The 27339-nt window shown below is 35.0% G+C and overlaps 1 protein-coding gene and 1 long non-coding RNA gene across 10 annotated transcripts in view; both read left to right on the forward strand.

Annotated features, from left to right (window-relative positions):
- The window catches only part of LOC111510402 (uncharacterized protein CG43867), a 746925-nt gene that overhangs the window by 183166 nt on the left and 536420 nt on the right, over window positions 1-27339 (forward strand). The gene's annotated exons all lie outside the window — the stretch shown is intronic.
- Window positions 711-1399, forward strand: LOC141480070 (uncharacterized). Its single transcript, XR_012464147.1, has 3 exons — window positions 711-851; window positions 938-1201; window positions 1262-1399. It is a non-coding gene; the product is annotated as an uncharacterized lncRNA (long non-coding RNA).

The raw sequence follows: 27339 nt of genomic DNA on the forward strand, positions 1-27339 counted from the left end.
TAGATGGTGGACATACATTAAATGAAATTCGGCCTTGTCGCATCTGACAATAAGAAAAAGATTTGGTGAATACCAAAAATACCGATAAAACAAAGCTTAGACGAATGAAGATGCACTCGAACATAACAAATATATACACATACCTGGTAAATGATTCCGATGGAAATGCTTACACTTTCAAGGTTAGGTGAGATTCTTTAAAAATCCTCTAACAAGTATAGCCGTGGTTATATAACAAAAATACGCCAAATCGTAACACCAGTATAACCTCAGCTTGAAAATTTGTCTCGTAAAATATAGCCCAATGAAGGATGATTGAAATATCATGAAATTTCACGAGTCAACGAATACTAACACCTTCCTTTACTTGATCAGCACACAAAAAGGACAAATGACATTCTCGATCGAATGACCTTCCTGTCAGTTGAAATAGAAAAGCCACCTACTACGAGTCATTGACCTTCGACGGAATACTCTATCCCAAGTCTGTTTCGTGAAAACAACTGAAGTTGCAGATCTGATGAAGGTTGAATGCTCCTTCCGATTGCAACACTACATGACAAATATTATATACAACCTATTCGAAATATACAAAATTTACAATAAATATTTATTGTCCCAACACAACTCTAGTACAAGGTATTCCTTAACCGAACCCGATTCTAGAGAATTTCGGCTGGAATAATTGGCAACATCGACGAGCTAAGTACCGATGAAATGTTTCTAACCTACCATTCAGACAAGATGTACACAAATCAATAAAACAAATTTGTTAGATCTTCCAAGTCATAATTAATCGAATCGTGGTCGAGACGAAAGAAGTAAGCTACTGCGATTGACGAATGAAGAAGGTAAGCATGCATACTCATACTTTTAAAAATAATTGAGAACACGTCTTTTTGAGTACATTCTTTTAATGATTCGTAATCTCTTTCAGCTACAATCGATCCGATGATCATTATTTCATCAGATGTCCAAGAAATACTCACTCAGAGCCGTCTTTACCGTTTACTTAATGATGAAGAGTCAATATATGGAGTATTGTTACAAGTATCTACATCGCGATATGACTAGAGGAATATATTATAGAGCTGTTGGAGATGATATTCTGAAGTTGCCAAACTCTCTGCAAGGCTAGAATAAATTATCGCATTTTTGACATGGTGTAAACTATCTACAATAATTAAGGAATGATAAGGAGGTACCAACATATCTTTTACAGATTTAACGAATATTATGATGCAAATTGACCTGTTTGTAGGTGTTCCTTTAGGCAGTACCAAAATACCAGACTCAGACTCAATATACAAGGTGTTCTAATAAAATATGTTCTCTAGATAATCTTTGTAATAGTTTATGTTGAACTAGTAAATGAATGAAATAATTATAGTAAGGTAGCGTGTTATTACTAACATACCTGAGGTTCAAAATGAACGTAACAACGCAATCTTTTTTGTATGTATTTAAGAAGGAAGGGCTCCACGAAGCGAAAAAAATTTATAGTAATTATTTAAACATTTATTTTACTTTGAACGATAAAGGAAGTTTTAGAAAATTTTGTTAATTAACAGTTTTCTAGATTATTGCAAAAATAAATTTAATGAAAAATTCCAACGAGAATCTATTCAAAAATATTCATAGTTTACGAACTATAAACAAGAAAACCGAACACTGCTTTTCAGGGTCTTCAATTGTTTATAATTCTTAAATTTTTTATGAACTAATTTGCTTTTTTTCACCATTATCTAGACAGTATTTCGGATCGAATGAGCCTAACCACTTAATTTTACTAATAGTATATCCATTTAACACGAATCTAAACTTATAGCCCAGACTAAGGTTAGAGCAATATAGACTAGCTCCCAAACTTACTGATTCTCATTTATTTCCAAATGACTTTCAAAGAATGAAGGTTTAATTAGCCAGTCAAGTTTTCACTCATTCGGTAGCTACAGCGATGAATACCTATGCCAGTTTCAATCAGATACCATCAGCAGCAATATGAACGGTTACATTCATTGAAAAAATGGATAAAGTGTTTGATATTTTGAATTCAAAACGATTTGACGATGTCAAACATTTCAAAAAACCTTTTTTGGTAACATAAAAACAAATTGATTTTCTGAAAGAAATGAAAATATTTTTCAGGGAATTAACTGTAATATCAAAAAAAAAGGAAAAACATGACTAGACAAATGAGATTCATTGAAGGATGGCAGATAACAATTTCGGCATTTCTGCAACTTTGAGAAAACCTACATAATGAAGGAGACTCCTACATATTGACGAGGAATATAAATCAGGACTGTGTGGAAAATTATTTTGGTCAACAGAGAAATACTTGTGAGAATGCCAGAAACCCAACTCGTATTTAAATTACCAGAGCATTCAAAAACACATTTACTCTTCAGTATTTCACACAGACAGAAGGAACTAACTGTCTAGAAGATACTAGTGAGATTATATCTAGTATTATAGATACAGACATAAATAGAATGAAGATTCTTGTGGAAGTTCCAAAAATCCCTATAAACCTTTGAGAGTAGAGACAAATGATTATAGAACTCTAGCCACTCCAGAAGGCAACTGCTTCGGCTATGTTTGTGGATATCTTTTGAGAAAATGTTTAAGAAAACATTCATGTGAAGTATGTACAAATTTTGCCACGGCGGCTAGTACCACACTGAATGAAACAAATGTATATAGTTATTTCAAGGTATATAGTAATACAGTATCCAAAGTTTGGCTACTGTATTTGGCTGCCAAACAGTTTGGAAGTTTATATATGCCTCCAGATTCATTTTTACAATGTGTCATTCATCTAGAGACAGAATTTATTAATCATTTCAACAATTTATGTGCCACTGATTGCACAGGCAACCAGCTCAAAACAATGTTCACAAAAATCAACATTTCTCACCCCTGTGATAATTTTCCTTTGGATTATTTATTTTCTTTTTTCACAAGGGTAAGAATTAATTATACTTTGAAATTTGCCAATAGAAATTTGAAAAACCTTTAGAAAAGATTAGCATAAGTTTTTGACCTGAATTGTATAATCCTACTTTACAAAATATACGTTTATTTCACCACCTTGTCTTATTTTTCATCAATTCCTGAACAGTTCACAATCATATGAGATATTTATTGTGAGCTCCTCGTAGCAATGATGAAGTCAGATTATGGTCACATATTTTTTGATCGAACCTCGAGCGGAGGTGCACAACAGCTCTTAGCCTACACCCTCCTACCCCGCTACATGCCAGCAAAAAATAAAATCTCGACCCGAAACATCAAAGAGACCGACCGGGAGTGAATTTACTTCTGTTTACTTATATACGGTGATAGAGGTGTGTTTCACAGTCTTACATGATTGTTTGAGTGGGTAACCGTAGTAAAGGTTATGAATATCACGGAACATTCTTCTAATAGTTGTTAATATTCTTCAGGTTTATCTTGGGAAGATGACGCTCCAGTATTTCCTAATTGATGGTTTTTGCGAGAGTAACCACCAGGCAGGTCACACAGTCTTGTAGTGGGAGGTTCTTTCCTAGAAGGCTGAGTTTCAAGTTGTTACTAGTGATTTAGTCTTATGGTGTCTGATTAAGTGGTTTGTGGTTTGGTGGGTTTGACTCATCACTTGCTGAACCAGTGTGCGGAAGTTTAACTTGAGTCTGGGTTTGTAGTATGCGAGTATTAGAAGTGGAGGAATGCAGGATGGTATCGTCAGCATATTATATTGGGATTATTGAGGTGTCATGAACCGATATTGCATAGAGTAATGGGGATAGAACTGAGCACTGTTGGGACTAAGCTTGCGGTGTAATGGGAAAAACAGGATGTTACAGCTTCTGACTCTGATTTAGTAGAAGGCATTACCCTGATGCAGTGGGGTTTGAGTTCACATATGCCAGTCTTTATCAAAGGCTTTTTGGATATCTAGCAGGGCAATGTACGTGCTCTAATAGGAGTTATTGTTCTGCGAAATGTGGAAATGGAATTCGATGAGATAGCTTTGGCTAGAGTTTTCATAGCAAAAGCCGTGATGGATAAATTTTGAAGGAGTGTAGGGATTGTAGGTTTGTGTGGTCTTCATGGGATTTGAATAGAGGGGAGAATTTATTCGAGTCAAGTGGCATTCGATCAGGTCCAGGTTATTGACAACATGGGTGTTATGTAGATGTTGCGACCGTTACATAACCCCCGATCGAACCAGGTATTCACTCCATAGATGTATAAGGCAAGATGTTGCGACCGTTAATAACCCCCTTTTCGAACCAGGTATTCATTTCAGTTCGACTAAAAATATATTTCTGTTTGGATAATATTGCCGAATCACTGGAATCTTCGGTAGCGTGCTTTTCCGTCAACCCCGGAAATCGGTAATTCCGCCGCATTGCAACATAAACTCAGTTCTCGGTTGTTCTCACACACAAATCGCGCATAATAATTCGTCGTCGTCGTCGGTTAAGATTTAGCGGGCCGCGATTTAGAGAGTTCGTTTTTGGGGGCCGTTCTCTTCTGGAAACGGTGGCGTTGGCGGCGGAGTTGAAGTTGAGCACGTGGAGGAAATTAGTCAAGTTGGTCGGCATTTGGGAATAATGGCCGCGACGACTGTCATATAGAATCGCATAAATAAGTAAATACGCCGACGATGGCTGGCAAGAATTACGGGGCGGAAGGTTTCTGTTCCGCCGCCGATTTGGGAAAATGACGTACGAATGCGTTTCAGGGACGGACTGTATAGAATTTATGATGCACTGTTTGGAACCTTTGGTGTAGTAATGAATATTACTGGAGTTTTTTTCCCAACACCAAATCGTTATTTTAACAGAATGTTGAAAATGAACTGAAGAAAATTTTAGGTACCAAATTGATTAAGATGACATTTGAAACAGTATCTTACTGATTTCCTAGAAATCGTTTTATACACTCAGGTCTATAAAAAAGGTCACATTGAAATGTCGACTTTTAAATTTTTCGCCTTATTTTGATATTTTTTCAATAAATGTAGGGTCAGTCGGTAGCCGGGCGGTTCGACGTGGGTGCTTTTTTCACTCAGTCAATCGGCCGATGTGTGAGTCGATGGTTCAAGCCCTAGGCTGAACGCTCGATTTTAACTTGCTATCGTCTAACCCGTGTTAGGAATCACATGTTGAAAAGTGAGACCTCGCTAGTCCGTAGCTCGCACAAGTTTCAACATCTAGGGTTATCGTTCGTAGGGGTGCGATAGCCAATTATTGGAAAACCATATTTCAAACAACATAACAACAACATAACATAACACAAAAATTCATTCGAGATTGATTCACATTCAAGTGATTTCTTGATACGGCCTGATTTATACATATTACACAAGAAAAACAGAGTGATGTTTCTATCATCTAAATTTACAAGTTTAACATCATACAGCTTTTGGATGACACTCAAATCCATTCTGTATGCAAGCTTGGTTCATTTCCCATTCATTGTTTCTTCCTTCATTTTATTATCAAGATTTGTTTCAAATATAAGAATTATAAACTGATTTTTCAATATACTCTAGCAATATACTCCTGGGGCATGTTACTCAGCTTCTCTATGAGCGCAACACGAGTTACTTTGAATTCCTAGGTGGTCTCTCGAGACTTCAGATATGTTCAATAGGATTTGCATCCAGGGAGCATGCTGGCCAATTTAATTATTCTGCTAACCTTCAATGACGTATTCTGTAACACCCTTTGCAGAATGAGTTCTCTCATAATCTTGCATAAGGATGAAGTTGTCGCCTATAAGGTATGAATATAAGACACCGTAGTCGGATATTGTCAAATTGTCTCCTTGCTGTCAATGCTCTATCTTCAACAAAAAGCAGCTCAGTATGACCATCCATTGATATTGCGGTCTGTACCATAAGCGATTCTTTTTCGTGACTGAGACGGGAGCTGAAAGTACACTCCACAAATATTTCACCAGTGTTGTCACTAGGCATCATTTCAAAGTAGAATGAAGAAGAATGCTAATCTTGCCACTCGGAAAGCAACTTTGGACCACTAGCTGGTATGCCTTCAACCTAGCTTCACGTAACTGGCGATTTATTGTCCACTCACTCAATTCTGAGCACTGGAGTTCTCAATGTAGATTTTGGGTGTGCAGTGTCTTTTTTAGGAAAGATGTATATACCTGTTATCAGCATAGAATGTCCTGAATTTTTGACCACTTCCAGTCCTGCGTTCATTTCTGTCTGTTTCTCTTAATCGCTGCACGATTCTTCATATAGTAACTTCATATAGAACGAGTAAAATTATCAAACTGGTGTTATGACATAAAACCAACTGTCAAATAATATATCACAAACGTTATTATGGCAATCGTGATTGTTGCAAATGACAAATAGGTAGGGAAAATACAATGTTTTATTCAATAATTTAGAAATTTGAAACCAAGTGTAGCATCAAAATAAATAAAGAAACGATGTATAGGAAATGAACCAAGTTTGCATAAAGAATAGTTTTGAGTGTCATCCTAAAGCTTTATTTGAGTCCAGGGTGTCTCCTTGGATGATAAAAACATAATTTTCTTTTTCGTCGTATAAAACGGATAAATTGGGTCTAATTAGAAAATCTGTTTCATGTGAGTTAATATGGAATAAATTTCCCTTAATGTTTAAAAATGCACAAAATCGGGCCATAATTGAAAGTTATTCAAGAGTGAAATTTGTTCACATTACAAACTGGTCGTTTTTTATGCACCCGATTATATAATGGTCTTAAAGTCACTTTTCAATTGAACCAAATGAAATTATCATCATTGTTATTTACAAGACTTTCTTTTAAATCATTCCATTGGCACATACAAAAAAAAATCTTCAGTAACATTTATTGCTACTATATTTATCACCAAGTTGCGTATCATTGACATAATTTTTTTCTCTGCATCACCCTTCAATGTGATAGGAATATCACGTTGAAAGGGAAAACCATTTCAATACTTAGCTCGCACAAGTTTCGATTTTTGAGGGTTGTCGAGCAACATATAAATGGTACATGCTGGTCATACGTGGCGTCGTCTTGTAAGATACCATTGTGACGGCTTTGGCAGCGCGAATTTAGTGTTTTTTTGCTGGTTCCAAAGGTAGAAACACAACTCAAAAATGCATGATGGAACTCTTAGGGTCAAAATTACCCCGGAGTTGAAATAGTCATCAAGCATATCTCCGGGTGACAGCTGATTCAAGAACATAATTCTATAAACCAACATATCTGACGGTCACTATAGTCCTTCTACCGTCAGTACCCAATAAATAGCCTAATAAATGCAGTGGCTGATAGACCTTGTGACGACTATGTAATCGATTTCTGCGACGTCAGAGGACAACTTACCGAAACCAAAGTCAGTGATAAAATACTGGAAGTTCACAACTCTGAATCCAGATGGTTTAATATATTACATTACATCAACTCAGTAGTTACTCAGGTTGAGATAATCGACCGCCAAGCGATACACAATATTTTCTTCCCTTTTGAAGATAATCGATTATTTGTAAATCAATTATCCTACTACCGAAATTTCTATATTTGATAACTTCAGTAATATTAATTTGAATTTTCAAATAGCAGTTATGAACAACGTTGCTCAACATTGATACATCTGAACTGCATAAAGCTTGGCACCAAAAATCAGCTGGAGTGCTGGAAATGGTAAACTAATCTGTCAATAATAGTATCCTGACAAACAATGTCTTCGACTCCAGCTCAATTGTTATGAGAGGGCAAAGATCAAATGCTATGATAATATAGAAATCAAAATGTTGAAAATGAGCTCATGAGTTGGCTAATGGTTATCTGGCGGAAAGTACCTCGTCTTTAATGTTGATGTCTTTTGAAAATACATCAACTCGATGTTCTGTTCATCTAGTTGTGTTCCGAAACCAAATCCTCAGCCTCTGAGGCTGCTTCCTCGAAAGAATTTCTCCGATTCCTGTTTTTCAGTTCATGAACAAGTCTTCATTTAAAGAATTAATTTCTAATATCCATGAATGCTTTTAGAGATCTTATCAGTTAGGTTTGTTCAAATCGTTTTCATAATGCTGCTAACTCGCATTTGTGAGAACCTTCATCTTCTGATTATGTGCACCACATGAGTGGTGTGTCGTCATTTGTAGGAGGATTTGTAAGTGATAATCTACAATTCAGTAATATGCTAGTAATAGAAATTGTTGCTATGGAGACATTTCGAACGTTTGGTCAACAGGCATTTGTATTCGTTAGAGAATGTACAATACTTCACTTGATAATAGATCAACGTATTTTCTTTTGAAGAGAATATAAATAGCAATTCAACGACAAGATGCTGCTTCAATTTTAGGTACTATTTTGAGAGGACTGGACGAATTGTTGATATTGATTAAACATACATATGAGACAAAGAAATATTGTCTTTTTCGAAGTATGTAAAACAAAACAAAAACATTCTACCTAATTCTCATTCTGCAGAGAGATTCACTACATTCCAGATTACTCAGGAGACATTAGCTATGAACGAAGAAGAATAAGTTTTGTCAGTATTATACTAGTCATATATACAGTCAAAACCCATGGCCTCAATGGGTTGCAAAATATCAGTTACACGGATTTCATGCAAAGTATAATCCAATGTTTATCAAACACAGTAATTGCTGGGGTATCCTAAAAGTTATGCCTACATTGAAGACATCAGTACTAATATTTCTAGTATGGAGGGTGATCTAATCAAAGCACTAGCAAGAATTATCAAGGAACTGTGGCCAGTTAACAAAATGGTGAACACAGTTTCTTAAAAGAATCTACTCAAAAAAATTACCCCTCGTTTCAAAGGACATGTGCCCAATAGTTCCTCAGATATCTTTTGGACGGTTTACACGATGACATAAATAGACAAACCCAAACAAGTCTTGACGAAAATGGATCAAAAATTGAGTGACAGGGAAAATTTCCTGGTAGATATTTGAGGATGGACAACACCAAGATTGTGGACAGTTACGTCGACCAGTTAAAATATAGTTTGAAGTGTACATTCTATAGACACTCATCGGTAACCTTAGATCCATTCTGAGATTTGTCTTTAACCATACCACAAAATACTAATAAACGGAGACAGATACGATGCTTGAATTCCTTTTCAAGAGAGTCAAATCTGGATGGAGACAAAAAACCGACATGGTCGAAGTTCAAAAACAAAAGGAAATGCATAAGAATATATCAATCCATGAGTTTCCACAAATTTTGGTTATACATTTGAAAAAAGTGTTTCCTACAGAATGTTCTGGAGATGAAATAATTGTTACCATCAACGTTCCCCCGAATAGTTTCGTCTTGAATAACTATGCAACAAACAATATGACCACTTATTATAATCTCTATGAAGTTATGAATCACAGTGGAGCTGCCAATAGTGGAGGGCATATGTCAGACACCCGTACAACAGTAGTTGTGGAGAGGTGTATGTTCTCTTTCATGGACACTAAATGGCATCTGTGAGTCGTTAGAAATGGGAGTCAATAGTGCAGAGACTATTAATTTTTAAGTTTTTGTTTTCATTTTTTCTGTTGTAGTTTTATGTTTCGGTAATATATTTATTTTTCATATATATATAAGAAGTAGAAGTGCCAAGACTTAACAATTTGTCCGAATCACTCTGTATCTGCATCATCCCACACGACTCACCTTGAAGTTACGATTCAATAACAAGCCGCAAAGAGTATGCATTATAAACCATTAGTAATGACGTAATCTTCGGAACGTCCTCGAGTACGTCCCTGAATGTCAGGATGTAGCCCACACAGTTATTAACTGCTTCATTATTCTGATTGTACAACTCAACGAGGACAATTACAGAAGCCCTAGTTCCTGTTCCTGCTAACTGGAAGTGTGTTGCCAGGAGAAAATGGCTCCGCTCATAAAAATGCTCGGTGAATAATAGTTTGCTCTAATTAAGTTTCGGCTAGCAGTCGACTACGAAGATTAACTGTGTTATGTGCAGTTGGCAGTGATTGCGAAGAGCGCATATGGAACGGATTGAAATTTGTAGGAGTTGCATCGAATGCCTCTACAAACATTGAGTTGGCATGTAACGGTGGAGATGACTATTATGTTATGCAAATGTTTGTATTGGGAGTGGTTCAGATATAACGTTATATGCTGTCAGCCAGTGAGAGTTTTTGTCAAATTTTTCATGACAAATTATGTAAATATTTTCAAAAAATTCATATGTGTGAAACTTTCTTATTTGTCAGTGGGCTATGCTTGAAGACTGGCAGTAAACAAATCTAAAGAAATGAACTTTAAACGTTCAAGTCCATTCAATCTACTGTGTAGGTATATTCGAGACTGGCTTGAACGTTCAAAGTTCATTTCTTTAGAAATGTGTGAAAGGTGAGATGGAAATATCTTGCAAGATCAATATAAATATATCCATGAAGAATGTTTGATGAGACAACATTAGAACATAAAACCAAAAATGAAATTTACAAAACCATTATGATTTCCAGAAGTGGAGAAATAAATATACATTAATATATTTTGGTACCTATGAAACACAATATTTATATACTGAATATTTATATACTAAATTTACTTAAAAAAGAAACATTATTCCAATCAAAATTTCAATTGTGTTCGGTCTGAACAAAATAGGTTGATAGTTTCTGCAATTATATTCTCATACCGTATGCGAAATTATCCAGGAACCCGTTACCGAAGATGATTGCGGAAGTAAAAGACGTCCTCAAGAAATGCGACAACATACTTATCCCTCAAATGAAACGGAACTTACAAGTTTTCAACCCAACGGTGTCAAAAAGCGTCCCAAAAATCCACAAGCCGGAAAAATCAACGCCCTCCATCTTGTTAGCTATTGGATCTCCTACCTACCAAATAGCAAAATGGCTCACTAAGGAATTTGAAAACTTGCCTATTGCGGAATCAGATTTTAGTATCAAAAACTCCTTAGAGTTTATACAGCATACAAAAAACATCGTTCTACAAGAAGGTGAGATTATATTTTCCTTTGATGTTAGTTCTTTATTTCCTAGCGTTTCATTTCCACAGACCTTACAAGGGGAAAACCCCTTGTCCCCCTATATGGCTAACCTCTTCATGAGCAAATTCGAAATGGAAACCAGAGAAACATCAAAGTATATCCCTAGGATATGGCTCAAGTATGTGCATGATGTTTTTGCGATTTTCTGTAACAAAAAATCGAATATTTTTACATAACAGACTTCCATCAATTAAATTCACGTATGAGTTAGAAAATGAAGGACAACTTCCATTTCTTGACGTTTGGGTAATGAGGAGTTCATGTGGAAAGGTGGAATACGACGTATATAGGAAAGAAACAAGCACTTACAAGTTTATTCTTGACAGTTCACATCACTGTGGACAGCACAAACGTGTTGGGTTGAATTTTCTAGTGCATCGTCTCTTGACTTTTCCTCTCACACATGAGAGGTTCACAAAAGAAAAACGTACAATACCGGAAATAGCAGCTAGTAACGGTGTTTTGAGGGATATTGTAGATGATATTAAAAGGAAGAAAATGTTTAGGTTAAGAATGAACGAAATCTCGACTTTTAGAAACGACAAAAACCAAAATAAATATATCTCGGTTCCATACCACCAATATTTGAAAAACTTTGGAAAGAGTTTGGGAACCTAAGCATGAAAGTGGCATCAAAAATAAGTCATATATTACAGATCCTTTTAGGAAATCCAAAGGAGAAAGTTGAGAATTCGATGTGATGCAAAATATTATATAGTGACTAAAATATATTTATGATGCACTGTTTGGAACCTTTGGTATAGTAATGAATATTACTGGAGTTTTATCCCAACATCAAAGCGTTATTTCAACACCTCGACACGTGTTTCGTTCACCAAGTGATCATCTTCATGAATGTTGACCTAGTGCACATGAATTGTTGTTTAATCTTATATGACTTTTGTGTAAAGTTGATAATGTTCTGAGAGTTGATTTAAATCAAAATTATTACATGGTATATTATAAACAAATCAGGTGTAGAATCTTTCAACTGTGTTTTAATATTTCCAGTAACTTTAATATTCTTTATAGAAATTTTGATACCATTTTCATTGTAAAAAACTTAAATTATTTTGGAAGATAATTTTCCAATATTAGGAAAAGAAAAAAATATTTAATTCCGTCTTCTATTTGACTATGAGTATTATCATTTGTATTTTCTGTCTATTGAAACAGGAATTGAATTTGATCAAGGGAAAGTTTTTAAAAGGTTTTAAGTTTTAGGTATAATAAATATTTAGAAATGAATTTCGAAATATTAATCTCTACCAACTACCTACACCGTAGGGTGTGGTAAACGTCTGTCCAAAAACAACTACTTCCTCGGCTAATACCACACTGGATATTGAATTATATCCGACCGGCATTTATTTAAACAGTTTTTTTCATATCCGAAAATTCAATCTCATATACATTCCAACCCTTTCTGCCTTTTCGAAATTTGACTGGGTGAAAACCTCTGTAATGTCGTGAAAACGTCGAAATTGAAAATCCCTCAGAGTAGATAAATCTCATTCTGGAACAATTCATGACGTAAATTCCTCATATTCCACCTGAATTTCCGGAGACAGCCCTAACTTATGTCTCTCGTCAATCTCGCTATTTCGCAGAAATGTTTGAGCAATTCTAGAAAGTGAACGAATCCTCTAGGGGCATTAAAGGAGAATGCATCAATTCATTATCCACTACTGTGTGATTAATTATCAGCACATTGAGGGCTGTTGCCGCTTCGAGTATGGTGGAGAATGACGTTCCATGAATATTCACTACTGGAACAATGGATTATGAGATTCATGATTTAGTGGTTCGGAATGTTTGGTTTGCCGTGGATTTATGACTTAACACGGGGTTATGTATACTGAGAATATTAACAATCCGGTGCAACAACAATTGCTTAGTCATATGAACAACAGAATCTACACCGAGGAAATATTTAAAACAACAACACGAGTGGTCTTTGAAAAAAATTATCATTTTGTGTGGCTGTTCCTCGATGTTTTTTAGTTTCCTACCCTTCCACAATCTGAAAAATAAATAAATTTGAAGTAACAGAGAATGTTGAAATGTAATAAAAAGCAAACTGAAAAGTTCTCTACAGAAAATTCATTTGTAATATAAACACATGAATAGTCCCTTCAGTCAGTAACTTGTATTTGTAAATGTTGCAAAAGGTGGTCTTAAAACATGCCAGAATGACATTCTGAGTTCATCTTCGAAATCGTTGTAACCATTGCAGTTTCTAGGAAACTACCCCCATTTTTATTTCGAATTGCACCTCTAACAAATGTATATGTAGTGTTTTTCCTACAACTATTTAAATTAGAAACATTTTATTTCGTTATTGATTTTTATTTTTGTATTATCAATTCTTGTTAGGAAATTAACTTTTCATAACTCTATTATCGTGCAGTCGTCCAAAATATCCATCTGGTTGGGTTTTTCATGTAAATTCTTTTATTTTAATTTTTACTTAGCATTTTTGGATGTTTTCATCACATATCATTGAAATGCCCTCCTCTCTCAAAAATAAAGTTTATTGCCAAAAAAAAAAACAGATGGATATTTAGAACGAAGCCATTTGGGATGTTTCGAGTAGCTACTCATTGTTAATACTTTTGTGGATTAAGACAAGGGCCCAAGTAGTTGACATTTCTCGACGATATTTATAACCCCTACCATATTGTCTGTTTTTTTTATTGTCGTTTTGATGGTGTTATTAATAAATTTTATCATTTGTAAACACTTTGTTCGACTGATTATAATTCACCTATCACCGGTCCTAACATATACTCCACTTGAGTCTCCAGAGAGATATTCTTGAAATTCTCTATAAACAGTTATTTTCAACCAAGTATCCAAATTTTTTTATGTACGTGAAGTACAGAAAACTCTGCAAACTATACAAAATGTGCTCCAACCTGAAACTGATAAGCTTCATAATATCTTCTCTTTAGTTCCCTAGCGCAGACAAATGTACCTAATCATTGCCGGTGTGATGTTATGGCAGGCACGACAGTTTCCATTTTCGAGATCCTCCTAATCTACTGAAGGCACTTGGTGTACAATTTTTTAAGACAACCTCATAGAAAAAAAAAATCTAGTGGAGTCATATCAACAGACTGGCCAACGCATTGGACCCCTGTTTTGTATCCATTTCTGAGCATATGTATCATCAAGAAGTTAGGTAATCATGTTCGAATTAAAGGAAGGAGCACTATATTGTTGCCATGCCATCATTTTTCGTCCGGATAGTGGGCTCTATTCCAATAGTTCAAGCAAAGTGTTCAGCAGGATATTTCAATATCGTGGTCTCGTTGAAGAACCATTGTAAAAGTATTGCTCAGTGAGGTATCTATTGTAGTCCATTTTGTTTATAGTTTCTGCTACGCAATGTAGTAGGACCTAATATGATGAAAGCATAAATGTTTGAGTAGTGATGTTACACTGGCAGCATATCACTCTCCATTTCACTCCCATTTGAGCTACGTTATTCTTCCCAGTGTATATCCTAGTATACAGCATTTCCCCACGTACAGAAAAAATCCCTCCGAATTCTAACTAATACTCACTACAGATAGCATTATCGGCCGCATTTCATGAAGTATCGAATTCTACCTTTGTCATGTTTGTATATGTTTCAGACAGTTATTGAAATCCATAAAAACAAAGAGCAGCTAAACGTACACTCTGATGTTCATGATCAGACTATAAGTGCTAAACAGTTCAGACCACCTCGTTACAGACTATCTGTTTTTTAGAAAATATCTCACAATCAAAAATTATATGACAAATTGCCAAGCGATAAGAGGTACTCGAATATTCATCAATTCAAAAACATAGTGTAACACCTGCTTCTTTCGTATTGTTTTTGTAGTATCAATATATCCAGAAATTGCTTCCAAGTACTAAGATACTATAACTCCCGTCTCATTATGTGCCCAGATATGAGGTTTGTACCTGTTTGTACCCCATTATAAGTTTTGTAAACTATTCAGTGAAAATCTCATAATACAGTGTTACATGAATAATTTCAACTTTTTTGTGTATGTGCTACTAATGACAGTAACTTTCTCAATTTCATTTCATGCTCATTAGAATAAAGGTTTCCAATGAAAATGTGTGTAACATCTGTGTGATTTTTTCAACTTTTGAATATATTTCAATACTGAGCACCAAACTGGATCTGTATAATGCCTAACATACAGCGCTGTTTCAACCCACCAGGTCTCATCACTTTCTGTGTATTTCGTCTAATTTTCTTTGGTTTCTTTCTATATAATTTACCAGAAAGTAAAGGTACTTGAAACATTCCTTATTTTTGAAAGTGACAAAAACTTTACCGTTCTGTTGAATTTAGTTTCAAATAGTAAAACTCACTTTTCAATTAGCTTTAAATTTCAACAGGGGAGAGAGTGAAATAAATACTGACCCCATGTGCACACGAAGAAACTTTTCCAAATAAAAACAAATTGAATCGTTTCCTTGAACACTTCCTAAACAGAGAACAAACAAATTAGTAGAACAAATCAACGTAGTGGAGCGAGCTATCGAGTTTTCGAAGAAAAACAGAACACCTCTCGAAACAATTCCTCGCCGAAAACGGCCCCTGCATAAAAAGACGAACTGAAAGGAGAAGGGAGAGAACCGTCCCCTAATTGTTTTGATGCCGGTTTCTCGTTAAACCGAGAACATATTTTGCTGGACATTGCGAAGAACTCGCGCATGAAATTGGCCCGTATCGAGGCAGGTGCCTTAATCATTTTTCTCTGGAACGGCGAACGTTTTTGAATAATTCATGAAATCTAGACGGAATTAAACGGATGCAAATGCCCCGCGATTCGTTTGTTTATGCATTCATTAGGTCGTTCGAGGAAAATTGGGAAATCGAGAATTTGTTGCTGATACTGTTAGGGAGTTAGGCCGAAAGCTGAGCTGATAACTGATAGAACGAACAAAATGATAATGCTATGAAGTTATCTATTGATGAAGATGAGTTGGTTGAAAGAAATATTTATTTCAAAGGGTTTTTTACAGATATTTTATGGTAAGGAGAACATTGTCTCATAAACCTCTTTTCTGAGGAACTCCACCTTTATGATATACGTGGTGTTCAGAGATGAATTTGATGCAGTTATATCTGCAGCATCGTAAACAAACATTTTTAATGAACGGTATATCTTTGAAAGCTTCGAGGGTATTTCATCCCGAAACTTGAAGTACACCACTGTACATTTTCTATCAGTTCTTTTTCATATATCACGTTGTATAGGCTTTTCTATGAATGCTATCTGTTTCAATTCCATAGCGAATATTTGGATTTCACACTGAAAGTAAATGATCATTTTCGTGTAATTCAATGTTCAAATGAAAGTAGTTACTTTGAGAGGACTTTTCCTTTCGTGTAAATCAATGTTTATGTAAAAATAGTTGTTTCGAACGGCTTTTTATTTAGCTGATGGGGTGATAAGTGTCTTTATTCGAAACCTTGAAGTACACCATTGAGGATGATAGTGTTTTATTAAGTGAGCTCATTTTATATCAATACTCTTCCGTATATCACATTGTGTAGCGGAAATTCAGGGTGTAACTAAATAAATGTAAAACATTTAAGGGGGTGATTCCTCATCGAAAATAAAATAGGATATTTCATATAAAGGAATTTCATTGGAGCATCCTTTGTTAAGATACAGCCCCTTAAAGGGGGTATATAAAATTTGTATGACAATTTTTTTCACAAGCACTAAACAAGTTACAACATTGAAATTAACCTGACGTTTTGTACTACCAAAAAGACACTTAGCCAGTAACTTTTTTGGTTTCCTTGTGGTTGTAAGGGGTGGAAAACGCAACCCCTGAAATTTATTTCCAATGTAACTTTTTGTCTTATTATTTGTTTACTATTTGAAAATTTATTTCCGATAGCCCTGTTTCATCCTAAACAAAAAGTGTCTCTTGGGTTTTTTGAACAAAATAAACCAGTTCGCAGAAAAAAATTATTTTAGGAACAACTACAGAGATACATCGTCATAAATGCGAAAATACGAAACTGATCTATCTAGTAGGTCGCTATTAGCGATAGTGACAATTAAATTAGTATGACGCTGTCAGTTTGTGAATTTTCGAAATTGAATTAACACTAATTGTGTGTTGTTGTTCTGTTCTTAATTTGTTACTTCAATAATTCACTTGTTTTTAAAATGGCATACACAAATGAGGAAATGGCTGATATGCATTACGTTTACGGTCTGTCGCAGGGGAATGGGTTAGAAGCTTCTAGAAGATATGCTGAAATGTATTCTCAACGGCAGCATCCTTCACATAGAATATTTGCTCGACTTCATCAACGACAAATGAACGCATGATTGTGGTCGCCATCGAGAAGTACGAACACCACAGCTTGAGGAAGCAGTACTCAATTTGATTGAAGAACAACCTACTACCAGTACTAGAAAGATTCCTTTCCAGCTAAATGTTGATCATATGACGGTATTTCGAATTTTAAAGGAACAACTCTTATACCTTTAGCATCTGCAACGAGTACAGACACTGTTACCGCGAGACTTTCCGAAACGTTTTGAATTTTGCAATTGAATGCTGGAAATGATTAGAAGAAATTGTGACTTTCTGAAGACGATAGCATTCACAGACGAATGTAGTTTTTCTCGGGACAAGATTATTAATTTTCATAATTACCACATATGGGCTGATGAAAACCCTCACGCTATTGTCGAAACTAACCATCAGGAACAGTTTTCTCTTAAAGTATGGCTCGGAGTTATTGGGCCTCATTTTCTACCTCCTCGATTAAATGGTGAGGCATACGTTCAATTTTTAAGAGAAGTGCATCCAGTACTGCTGAATGAAGTTCCTTTGGGCGTTAGAAGGGATATGTTTTTCATGCATGATGGGTCTCCCACCCATTTTAGTCAAGTAGCACGTCAGCATTTAACTGAAACATATGCAAATCAGTGGATAGGTCGAGTAGGACCACAAAACTGGCTCGCTCGATCCCCGGATCTCAATCCTCTCGATTTCTCTATTTGGGGATATTTACAGCATTTAGTTTATCGTACTCCTGTTCGCGATGTAGAGGACTTAAGAAACTGCATCATCGATGCGTGCAGGGTAATCAGAGAGACTCCAGGAATATTTGAGCGAATACGTGGCTCAATGCGCCGACGTCTAGACGCATGCGTAATATCTGAAGGTAGACATATTGAACATTTACTATGATTTGTACATGTTGTGTGTTTTGTTATTAATAAATTAGTTTTGTTTATTACCCTTTAATCGTTTAATGCAGGTACTAACTACAAAATAACAATAAGGGCAAGAGCACACTACAGACTTTCTATCGGCCGATAGTTTAGGTTGGGCTGGGTGGGGGCACACTACTCAAACAAATCTGTTCGGTTCGGTGCGGGTGCGCAGACCACCAACTGAAAAGTCTGAACAGTTGTTGATGCATATAATATTTTGACGCGTTGTATTGAATGTATTGAAGATTGCAGAATTGCAATTATCATTGCACAAAGAAGAAATATGAAGAAAACAAGCAAAAGAAACCGTGAATGGTGGGTGCACCCTATTTTAAGTGATTGGTTAGTTCAAGGAATGTTCTACACGCTCCATCCTAAGCTGCTGGAATATCCAAAAATATTCTTCGCTTACTATAGAATGAGCATAACCAGCTTCAATGAACTTGTTAGACTAATCGGGCCATTAATTATGAAACATTCGGCAATATTCGACATAATTATAAAAAAAACCTATATGTAATGAAAACGCAAATATATTAAAAGATAAAGTAGGTGCTAGATAATATTTGATACCAGATATCAACAATGGAATGTAGAGTGGGGAGTCTGCAAGCACCGACTTTTTAGTTGGTGAGTCTGCGCACTCTCATAAACACACAGTCTGATTAAAACTTGGCCGATAGTTGTCCAACTCTGTAATTGAATCAGAATTGGGAAGCCTATCCAACTTGTTTCTGATTATTCAGTCGGCCGACTGGAATCGCTTAGATGTGCGAACTCACATTACGATTCTATACTAATAAGCATCCGACTAAACTATCGGCCGAAAAAAAGTCTGTAGTGTGCGTTTGCCATATATCCAGTTGGCATTTATGACGATGTATCTCTGTAGTTGTACGTAAAATAATTTTTTGCTGCGAACTGGTTTATTTTGGGCAAAAAACCCAAGAGACATTTTTTGTTTAGAATGAAACAGGCTATCGGAAATAAATTTTTAAATGGTGAACAAATAATAAGACAAAAAGTAACACAGGAAATACATTTTAGGGGTTGTGTCTTCCACCCCTTACAATCATGGGGTAAACCAAATAAATTACTGGCTAAGTGTCTTTTTGGTAGTACAAAACGTCAGGTTAATTTCAATATTGTAACCTTTTCAGTGCTTGTGAAAAAAATTGTTATACAAATTTTATATACCCCCTTTAAGGGGCTGTATCTTAACAAGGGATGCTCCAATGAAGTTTGTTTATATGAAAGATCCTATTTTTCTTTCGATGAGGCATCACATCCTTAAATGTTTTACACTTATTCAGTTACACCCTGTATATCTGTTTCAATACCATAACGAATATTCAGAGTACAAATTGAATGGAATTCAATGTTTATATGGAAATAGTGTGCAACTCAATGTTCATGTGGAAATAGACGTTTTGGAAAGTTGTATTTGTCATGTTGTATGTGAAAGAAACTTCTTAGCCAAACATTTCTTTTCTCAAAGAACCTATCTCTTCTGAAGATATCCCTTTTTCAATCAAGATATTTTTTTAAATTTCAAATTAATGACAGATGATGTTCCCCAGAGCTCTGTCTTCGGCCCGCCTTTATTTATAGTTTGTACAAATTTTATTCCATATCAACATGTTTCTGGTGAAGAAAAAATAAGTAGAATTAGGGATAATTCTACTTATTTTTTTTGGTTACGAATTTAAAAATTTTTTGAAATTTTAAAAATTTTGACAAGGATCTTTTTGTATCTTGAATAGAAAAAAAAACTATATATTGTTGACCCTGTCGGATTATAATGATTTTATTTTGTTTCAGGTATATTACATCAATTATCTAATTTGATTAGGTGAGTAGTAGCTGTTATGAGAGATCGAATGACAATAGTAAATATTTGAAATACTATGCAGAATACTATGAAGAATTGAATGGATGAGAAGAGTATTTCAACTGTTGATTTTCAGGTATTTTTTCATACTGATTATTTTCAAAATTTTTGAATGCATCGATATTTTATTCACTTTTTTATTAAAAAAAAATCGGATGTGAAAAGATATAATTGAGACGTTTTACAATTGCCCACAAAAATGAAAAATCAGATTTGACAAACGCTGCCAGAAATGTCGATATTATGTACAACTGGGGATTGAACTAACTACAATTAAAATGGGTAATAAAAATTCTAAATTAGGAACAAGCATTCCATCCAGTATCTAAGAAAAATTTTTTTGTTAACTATGCATATACTATCAAATATTGAGCTAAGATGAAATTTGGGTTAATTAAAAAAATCGCTTTTCTGTCAATATGGTATTATATTGGAAAGACATTAAGAGACTTCTAAGTCTTGAAAGAGTAATATCATGGACACTCGATAAAATCAAAACAAGATCAGGGATAGTGAAACAATTAAATCATATTCCAATATCACTGTGTGGTGATTACTTGATTGAGTGAAATTCAACAAAAATAATCACCAAAGAACTACGCAAATAGCACTGAAACCTATGGAATTTGTGCTTGACCTGGATTTGCCAAAAGTCTGGGTAAATATTCAGATTATGGACAGATCAAAGTTTTGATTTGAACTGAATTTGCAGGTTTTAAACCGGAAAGGAACAGATTTCCGAAACGATAACACTTCTTCCAGAGAATATAATTTTATAAACAATGATTCATCTTACCTCATAAACAAAATTCATAAATTATACTTATTGAACTTTTTTGCTCATAGTACATTTTCGTTGATTTTGACTGAATCTGTAAAAATTGTTATGATCTTTCTGTAGAAAGATCATTTAAAAAAATATTCAATATGTCGAAAAAAAATCAAGATTTGTTTACAAACTGTTCGAAAAAGAAACATCGACATACACGAGGGGATTTTTTTTGGTTAACTCGATAAGTTCTATTAAAAGTCTAAACAGTTTTTCTATAAAATCACAAGTTTTTCAAAAATATGAGGTATATAATAAGCTGCCAACTTAGTTCACTACTATCTGCTGCACGTTCCATCATGGTATCTTTGTGGCAATTTTTCTGCTCAAGGGTTTCTTCTTCTCTTTTGTTTGTTTCCCAGTCCTGAGGAAATTCTGCATCTATAATGTTCCACTTGAGTTTTTGGTGTACCTTGGACCTTTTTTACTGGTTATGCATCTCTCACCAAAATCACATTCATATTCTAGACTCAATATTTCTGTGCTTTCATTATTCTCTACGAGCTTTTGAAAAGTAAGAAGAAGCATTGAAGGTGATTAAACGGAAGATGTCATGATTATGCCATTATCGAACTCGTGTTCAAATACATGTGAATGAATGACCAAGATTCTGCTTCCACTTTCAGTTTCTCGATCGGTTCATTGCAAAATCAAATTTTATATTTTGGGTCAGGAACGGTGAAACACTGTATAATTTTATATGAAAATCCTTAGAAGTATCATCTACACCAGAACAGTACCATCAATCTTCATTAAAGTTGTATTATCTGATGCTAAACCTTTTCATCAATATTATTGTTTATTTTCGAAATAATATTGATATTTTTGTTGAATTCAATTTTAATGAATGAATACTATTATTACTAATATTATTCGATATCAGTCCACATTTTACCGACAATATCCGCATTAAAGAACATTTTGCCACCTCATATATTCTGTTTCAAATCAACTACAATCCCAAAAGAGGAATCATCCATCGCCGTGCTTTGAGCCATTTCCCAACTTCAATCCCTTTGTAGTTTCTCATAGAAGGGTTTCCATGAAGTTCCTCGGAGAGATATACTCAGAACTCTAACCACATCCTTTCCCATGGCCCATTTACTCCATAACCCATCTGTTAATTACGTTCAGAAATGCCCCTTTTCTGCAGCCGCCCCATTGCCCGCTCCCCGAGGACTTTTCGCGCCGCCACCAGCGAAATATCGTCTATATTTAGCGATTATCTGCGTAGGCTTGTTCGAAATTTATCTGCTGTTTTGTTTTGATAGATGCACGTCTCCTTTGATTGATGGGAGACGGGAAATGGAGCGGCGGTTTGGGAATGTATACACGGGGTTGTTTCCATTTGGGGTGGCAAGGTGCTACGGTTTTTTCAGAAGTGAAAATGGTGGCTACTTTTCTAATGTGCTTTTATCACAATGTGTGATAGAGCAGCGCTGCGTTTCCTGAGAATGGGATAAGTTCACATGAATAACATAATAGGTATTATTTAAAACAATGTTTATATAAGGAAGATGGAGACGACGCGAAATTCATCACTACCATCAAAAATTCAAATCGAAATAACATGATTTACCACAACTATCTCGATCTCTGATATTTGACACCACCTAGTTCATATGCGAACGTGAAAATACTGTTCAGCAACTTTATATGTATACTATATATATACAAAATCAATTCGAATGGCGTAAAAACTAAATAGTCACCGAACGTCGGGAGTTTCTCTGTATGGCATGGGCGACGTGGTATTTCATACAAGGTCTAATCCCCATTTATATGTAGGAGGTTTATTTAGCTTTTCGGATTGACTTCGACCTCTCTCTCTCTTTCTCTCTGCTTTTTTTGCGTTACTGTACGTCTGTGCTCTATACTGAATTTGAACCCCCTTCTTTCTCCCATGTTTTGTCCATATTCAAGTACAGAACATAGACAATGCGCTTTTAGTCATGAGATGTAATTTTACGAACTCTATAGTCAGTATTGGTTCTTCTAAATTAGAGGGGCTAGCTTGGCTAAATTGGGCGAAACGGATACAGTTATTGATAAAAATGCAGAATCTGCGATTTTATTTCTTGTTACACCTACCGCTAATTTAATTAAGGAATATTTAAAGATGCTACTAGGCTCCCACTTCAGTGCCGCTAATATTCATTTCGATAGAAAGGAATATTACTTTTTTTTCTACTCTCTCACTTTTCTCCTACTTCTAAAAACACTTTTTCCAAATAGAGAAAATGATAAAGAAAAACTCCAATAAAGTTGCCAGAGTCCACAACCTTTCGAAAAATCGAAATGCATAATATTTTGACAGAACTCTAAACTTGGTTTTGATTTGTGATATTGATGACTTATTTATTTTGTGGAAATTCATCTTCAATTAAATTATATAGATAAAATACTATTTCCACTTACTTAATGTATTGATATTACATATCTTCTAATTCTAACACTACTGACCTAAGAGAAATGTCTGAGTATATATACCCGAGAGCAGATAATAAGATATATACCTACATTCATTAATACCAACTACATAAACTTCAAACTGTGATTAATCGCGTTGTCATCTTTATAAATTAAAAAGTGGAGACCTACACAAATCTGTTTGTTCGTTAAGGGTTCTATATTATGAGTTTTTACTTGATTTATTGATTTCCATGGCTTCCAACAAATTCATTTTCCTTCCTTTACTACATGTATGTAAGATTTTGAGGTTTTCCGTACTTATTTTGTGATTTGTTTCTTGAAGATGTTCGTATATAGAAAATTTTTTGTCTACACCGACGTATTCACGGAGTGTTATTTCGAAATTTCTACCGGTCTGGCCTGTAAATATATATATATATATATATATATATATATATATATATATATATATATATATATATATATATATATATATATATATATATATATATGAAATCTGAAGCTTTCACGGATAGGAATATGCTGAACTGGTTTTTCCGGGTATATGATCCGTGTATGTGATATTATCTCTAATTTCACCGACGTTTCGACAAAATCTCATTTGTCATTATCAAGGTGTGCTGTTACGTGTTCAGAAGTTTTGTTGACCTTGCTCAACTCACTTCTTACTATAATGGTAAAATGGTATTCGTTACGTGTTCAGAGGTAGAGCAGTCCATAAACCCTCTACTACCTACTATTTAAATGTTGTTGAGTTTTACCTGAGTTCTTCTTCTTCTTAGTTGACCTCATCTCCCCGTTAAGGTATCGAATATGAAATCTGAAGCTTTCACGGATAGGAATATGCTGAACTGGTTTTTCCGGGTATATGATCCGTGTATGTGATATTATCTCTAATTTCACCGACGTTTCGACAAAATCTCATTTGTCATTATCAAAGTGTGCTGTTACGTGTTCAGAAGTTTTGTTGACCTTGCTCAACTCACTTCTTACTATAATGGTAAAATGGTATTCCATTCATATTCGATACCTTAACGGGGAGATGAGGTCAACTAAGAAGAAGAAGAACTCAGGTAAAACTCAACAACATTTAAATAGTAGGTAGTAGATGACAAATGAGATTTTGTCGAAACGTCGGTGAAATTAGAGATAATATCACATACACGGATCATATACCCGGAAAAACCAGTTCAGCATATTCCTATCCGTGAAAGCTTCAGATTTCATATTCGATACCTTAACGGGGAGATGAGGTCAACTAAGAAGAAGAAGAACTCGGGTAAAACTCAACAACATTTAAATAGTAGGTAGTAGAGGGTTTATGGACTACTCTACCTCTGAACACGTAACGAATACCATTTTACCATTATAGTAAGAAGTGAGTTGAGCAAGGTCAACAAAACTTCTGAACACGTAACAGCATATATATATATATATATATATATATATATATATATATATATATATATATATATATATATATATATATATATATATATATATATATATATATATATATATAAACCGAAACCTTGGTCGTATTAATATCAATACATTAAGTAAGTGGAAATTAGTATTTTATCTATATCATTTAATTGGGTTTGGTTATTTGATCAAGGAGAAGCTTTCATTCCATTATGAACTGAGAGTTATTCACTATTGAGCTCATAAGCAGTGGGTCCTTCAAAATTCATTATTAATATGAGGCCAGACTCAATAGCATTAATTATCCTCGAAAGTGATATCCCAAACCAATCCAGTAAACTGTTTTACATGTGTTCTATCTACCACGAAAAGTATTGGAGTTTTCGTATTTCACAATATGTGATATACAATGGGCTCTGGTTTTCAAACACCTATGACTTTCAAAAATCGGATGCACTCATTATACCCACCCTGTCTCCTGAAAATGCAAACACCATCCCCAGAAATTCATTATTCCAAGTCCCATCCATAACTCTCGTAGCCAAGGCCCACTTAATGGAATTGAATCGATCGGAGAGAGTCCGCGACAAGTTATTTCCAAGTGGCAACCTCCTCATCGTTACTCATCTTCCTAATGGTTGAGTTTTATCTCTCGGTAAAGGGTAGAAGCCACCCCGGAATATATGGTTTGTTTGTACTTTAGTGTCGCGCGCGACGATAAACTGTCTTATACAGAAATGATGACTATCGCTTATAAGTCGACGTAATCGAGCATTGTGTGCTCCAGATTTATGGCTGGCGATTTTTCAGCGTTGAGAAAAATTGCAGACTCGGCAGGAGAGGCTGCTGGATTTGCGTGGTGAGGCTTTCCAGGCTGTATTCGAACGATTGATTGTATGTATACAGGGTGTTTAAGGAAATGCTTCTCACTATAAAGAAGGAGTTCCGTGAAAATGTTTGCAACTTTATCATGGTCTTCTTAAATATGTTCTTCAGAATATTCATACTTTTGTAGATCGCGGTTTCTTGAAAAATATGGACTTGTTGAAGTGGATGTAGCGCTTCGAAGTAGTATTTTGACCTGTAGCTTGGATTTTGCTTTTTCCTGTTAGAAATGTGTGAGTCATTCACTAAGCGTGAAGGCTTCATTGGATCATTCTGTCAACGTTTGAAGTTGAAGGATGCTTCAGCGAACGTCAGCTTCGACACTTCAATTTGGACGGTGAAAATTCTCTTATGAAAGTGGAACTGAATATTTTTATGGGTACCAAAAAGTGTCTCATTTTTCTATAAACCTTCAATGATAATATCCAGTGACAAATTCGGTGTAACACGTACACTACCTTACAGCGCAACGCAATCAGTTGATTATAGGAAATTTCTAATCCGACAAGAATGTATAAAAATATTGAAAGTAATTTTTTGTTGGGAAAATCAAAGTTTTTATCGAACTTCTTTGGATATTTCCACCGCGTAGTTTGGCATTACATATCTGCTTATTTACCAACGGGGAGACCGTAACGCATTGCTGCTTACCACCACTGAATATGTCTATCGTAGTTCGGAGTTATTCTCTTCACGGCTACCCAGCTCGGATAAACAAAGTTCGAATAATTTAGCTTCGTTTGCAAATGGTCTGAAAACAATTCATTTCAATCCCTATCGAATACATTTCCAGTGTTTTCGTCATTCAGGATCAAACTGTTGATCTGAATTTTCTCGCTTTATTGTTCAATCATGAAATGTTTAGCTGATGCACTAACATTACAGAAAATTTAAATTATATAATTTTTTCTTCATTATAAGATATGAATGAAGAAGATATGATTGGTTGTTATATTCGGATACTTCATTAATATGTATTTTTGTCGTTGTATGACATTATTTTTGGTTTGAAAACACATTTTTTCCCTTATCAAGTGCTATAGCCATTATCACCACTAACATATGAATATCCTCTGGACAGGGCCGTCGCCCTGGGGGGATTTGGGGAGCTTCCCCCCTGCTTTTCAGTTTGGGAAAAAGTTGGGAAATTTTTGGCCGTGGAGATAGAAAAAAATAACAAAATGAATAAACATTGAAAAAATAAAGGGAGAGGTAATAAGAAAAGGGCAAGAACCAGGAGAAGGTTGAGATTTACATAACTTGAAATTCTGAGTTGTTTGAAAACTTCAAAAAAGAATAATTTCTTCCAAGTAAGAGAACAGTCCTGAACAGTCCACAAATTTTGAAGTGACAATTTTAAAATTCTCAACTTTTCGCTGTTTTTTCGACCTGGAAAAGTTGGGAAATATCGGGCCGTGAAGATAGAAAAAATAACAGTAGAAAACAATAATCACGATATTATTTGTTGTTTCCTTTCATTTGTATTGAATGTTTCTATACATGGTGGATATGGTGGAAGACCATGGACCTTGGTACAAAGTAGAATAATTCCCATTATT

The sequence above is a fragment of the Leptinotarsa decemlineata genome, unplaced genomic scaffold, assembly GCF_025532065.1.
Source record: "Leptinotarsa decemlineata unplaced genomic scaffold, Ldec_3_MD MMD2_P_RNA_scaffold_6, whole genome shotgun sequence".
Lineage (NCBI taxonomy): Eukaryota > Metazoa > Arthropoda > Insecta > Coleoptera > Chrysomelidae > Leptinotarsa > Leptinotarsa decemlineata.